Source organism: Patiria miniata, unplaced genomic scaffold (assembly GCF_015706575.1).
Source record: "Patiria miniata isolate m_02_andy unplaced genomic scaffold, ASM1570657v1 HiC_scaffold_24, whole genome shotgun sequence".
Lineage (NCBI taxonomy): Eukaryota > Metazoa > Echinodermata > Asteroidea > Valvatida > Asterinidae > Patiria > Patiria miniata.
In genome coordinates this window covers 23,089,562-23,093,800 of record NW_024037063.1, presented here as the reverse complement: position 1 = coordinate 23,093,800, position 4,239 = coordinate 23,089,562, and the positions used below count along the sequence as shown (strand labels likewise).

Here is a 4,239-nt window from a genome sequence, read left to right as displayed (position 1 = left end):
CCCCCCTACATGTCAGCAATGATTTTCTGATGAACCCCCCCCCCCCCCTAACAAAACTTCCTTCTAAAATGTTATTTCTCAAGCAACTTTTCGAGCACATTTCCAAATAGTGTCGCATTAACTAGGACCCAGACACCAAACTCAATTGTGTTCCAATCTGGGGTCTCACCATTCAACACAATAAAAATACAACATATCGTCACCCACACCACGAAGTAACACTCTACTTGTTAAATCATATTTTTTCTGATTTTCAGTTTTTTACATTTTTAAACATGATCATCAAGGCTACCGTTGCACGAAGTTTCAAAGCTTCAAGAGCTTTACTTTAATAATTATGCTAATTATCCATGGCAACTTTTGCACAAAAGTGACAATTTTCGTTTTCACGAAGTAACACTCAAGTTCCATTTACCATTGCAATGCATGGTGCGCACTCTGCTTAAATTTGAGCAAAAATGTTTTCATGAAGTAACACTCTCCTTGTATGAGCGCGCTAACCTGACGTTACACTTTCCTGTGTGTTATATACATTGAAGTGTGTTACTTTGTGAAACCAAAATTTACAGTTTCACAGCTTTTTCGGTTTCACGAACTAACACGCACTTTTTTTTTTTTTGTTGATTTAATACACAAATGGGTGAAAAACAGCAGATTTAATAAATTCAATTTGTCAAGTGTCCACAACAAGAACCAGCCCCCACCTCCCCCACTATTTGCAAGTGTCTGGAGAAAAAAAATTTCAGCTGGGAAATGCAAGTGCCCTTTTCAATAAATTTGTAACCCCCATAAAAAAATGACCTTGATATGCCCCTGACAACTTTGTTAACAAATTAAAGTAATGGGTGAACCAAATGACTTATTTCCCAAATTACAGATTGAAAGTATTGAAGAGTTTGTTTGGATTCAAACCTCGAACCTCTGCAATTAATGACAACAAAAGAGAGCATCACTTGTCCCATGCCAGGGTTCAAGTGAAGGCAGCGAGATATTCTCAGTGTCACTGCAAGGCAATCAGTCGTTGGAGAAACCAGGCATTTCTCCATTGGCATCAGGAAAGTTGTTCTGGCAGCTGTATAATGACCGAGTGCTGAAAATAGAAGAAATAAATAAATGACTAAAATTAAGTTCCATTGATTTCAATAAACAATATCAAAAGAAACATTTTTTGGCTTGCAGCATGAGGGCAGTATTGAAAGTGGCTTATCAGTGACACATCCAGCATTTACGGAAGGGGAAAAAAACCTTTTTTCCATAGAAATTAATAATAAAAAAGAGCTAAACCCCCCTCCCCTTCATCTGACACCCAAAACATTTTTACTGGTAATAATGTCCGCCCTTGCATAAAATACGGACAGAGCCAGCTGGGTAGTTGGGGTATATCTTCACTAATATTCTATTCTGTATGGTACAAGCCCCCCCCCCCCCTTTAGATTTTCGGAGGCCAAGTGTCCGGAGAAAAAGACCGCTTGACCTTTACTTTGTCCTTGAATTTGACCTTGTGGATCACTTGACCTTAAGACAACTTGGATGAAATTATATCCCACATGTTTTTTACAAAATATCCAAAAATCGGGCGTATTATATGTTTTGTTTGAACAGCATGAACAGCCCAAATTTTAGGGGTCGCAAAAGTGGACCCTTAAAGTCGTTCTCGCACGCACAAGAATAAAACAAAGCGCCCAGTTTATAAAGGATACTTGTGGATGTTTAGGGGAGTGTGTGGCCTAGTGGTTAGGGTTTGTGACTCATGATCAGAGGGTCCGGGGTTCAAATCCAGCCGCTGGTCATATATTGTGTCCTTGGGCAAGGCACTTCACCCCCACTTGCCCCTCTCTCCCAGGAGTATAAATGGGTACTGGGCATTAGCTGGGGAGTAACCTGCAATGGACTAGCATCCCATCCAGGGGGAGTAGAAATATTCTCAGGCGTTTCATGCTACAGAAACCGGAGATAAACACTGGCCTGATGTGGATGTTTATATCCTACATTTAAATATTCTTTCCGATAGTTAACATCATTTCGTTCAAAGCTTACCAGCCCTTCCATATGTTGCCATGCTGTCCCTGATCCTTGGCCTCAGTGATGATCCAGACTGCTGCATGACATATTTCGTGAATCAGTACATCTCGTATTCTAGCTGTTGGAGAGAGAAATACAACAAGTGATTACATGTCAGTTCAGGCACAGGAAATGGACACTTTTGCCGAAGCCAGATATTTTGGATTTTTTCAGGTCGATTCGGTTTTGGGTTGGTTTGGGTTGTTTTCTTTGAATTGTTGTCGGATTGGGTCAGGTCGGCTTTAGGTTGTCCAGTTTGGTTTCGGTTCGGATTCAGTTATAACATAAATGTCTCGAGTCAGTTTGGCCTCGTCAACCCGACCTGATGCACATCACTAGTCTGAATGCACACATTTCCCATAACCCCCTGCCCCCCTCTTGATAAGTCATTGCCCCATCCAGTTGCCATTCCCCCTCCCCCACTGAAAATTTGCTATACCATTTTAAAGAGCACATTTTTTTTAACAGGTGCCCCGGTCTTAATTGGACCACCATAAAGGGTGCTTCTTGTGCAATAATAATTGATCATTAATAATGTCCACTTAAAGGGCACATTGAAAGATGGGGTCCAGCCCCATGAAAGCATGTAAAAGTCAGGGTTCGACTTAAGCGGTAGGCCACTAGCCAAATGCTAGTCAAAACAGCGGCGGGCTAGTCAAACTATTCCTTAAGTAGCCCGTACAGTTAATAACTACCTGGTGTATTACACAATTTCCTTTGAAAACAATATTCTGCTTCCCATTGTTGGAATCTCTGGTTGTTCACCCCTACGTGCTCCGATGTCAGCAAATTCCACTTGGGCAGTTTTGGTACCCGAGTTGGATAGAGAAAAAAATTACAAATGTATTAAGGAAAACAATCACATCAGAAATTAACCTTTGAAAAGGGTTTTTGATTTGTTACAAGTATACCTGCTTTGCGAGCAGACCGAGTACTAATTTTCTGTATTTTATCCCCGCCAAAAGTGGAGCAGTATACAGACAGCTAGGGACGTAAATGCCTAGACCGGGGAGGGGATTGGGGGAGGGGGTTATATATCCCCAACACTTTTAGACCAGGGGGATGGGCTATTCAATCACCCCCCCCCCCCCCCACACACACACACACACTTTTTCATGATGAGGAAAAAAAAGGAGATTTTGAGGTATTTTCTGAACATCCCAACAACCCAAATGTATTCAATAGCACTGAAAAACAACCTTTTAAAATGCGCTGTTTTGATGTAAGCGCGAATAGACATGCTGATATACTTGTTAATCCTGAGTGTAATGCGGTGTCCAGGCGCCCCCCTCCCCCCTTTTTCGAATTTCCAGGGCCGGGAATTTTTTTTATTTCATCGCCGGCACAGATATACGTTACCGAGTACAGAACGTGCCTATTTTTTATTTGATTTTTCATTTAATAATGGCCAGAAAATAGCGATTAGAAAAAAAAACACGATGCACTTTCAGGATGTAACGTGAAAATTAATTGCATGGGGAATGCAACATCAAACATTTTGCTTGACAAAGATAATTCTGAGTGCTTACCTTATTTCCAAAAACGTGCGCATTATAAATGCGAAATATCCTCCTGGCCAACTTGTGTGCATCAAAGTGTGGGTCTGGATGTTCAGACAAGTTGGCCAGGAAGATGTTTGAAATGTCCGTATCTGTGTCCTGAAAATTGAACAAAATAATGAGAAATCAGATTAGATTTAAAATTCTTTTACAATGTCTCCCGCATAGGAGCCGCGTTAGGGCTGGATGGGGGCTGGGAGGGACTTAAGGTTTGGGCTGGGTGGGGACTGGGTGGGGGCTAGGTGGGGACCCGGTTAGGGCTGGAAAGGGCTGGTAGGGACTTAAGGTTTGGGCCGGGCGAGGGTAAGGTTATGGGTGGATGGGGGTTGGGAGGGGCTTCAGGTTTGGGCTAGGTGGGGACTGGGTGGGGGCTGGGTAGGGACTGGGTGGGGTTGTGCTTGGGCTGGGTTGGGGCAGGTGAGGAGCCCTTTGTGAGGCTGATGAGTGGGGCTAGGATGGGGCTGGGTAGAGGATGGGCAAATTTTTTGGTTCATTATTTGAACAGAAAACTGTAAACTGAAGAATAATTAAAGCAGTGACAGCACCCTCAGTTGTCAAAAAGGCATTAAAAGATCAAATTGAAAAAGACAAGTTCACTTGACCCAAAGGGATGTTTCAC

The 4,239-nt window shown here is 42.5% G+C and overlaps 1 long non-coding RNA gene across 1 annotated transcript; it reads right to left on the bottom strand.

The window, feature by feature from the left end:
• Positions 1–652: 652 nt before the first annotated feature.
• LOC119731617 lies at positions 653–3,115 on the bottom strand. The gene is made up of 3 exons (XR_005271474.1): positions 2,757–3,115; positions 2,038–2,140; positions 653–1,090 (listed from the first exon to the last, which is right to left on the bottom strand). It is a non-coding gene; the product is annotated as an uncharacterized LOC119731617 (long non-coding RNA).
• Positions 3,116–4,239: the final 1,124 nt, after the last annotated feature.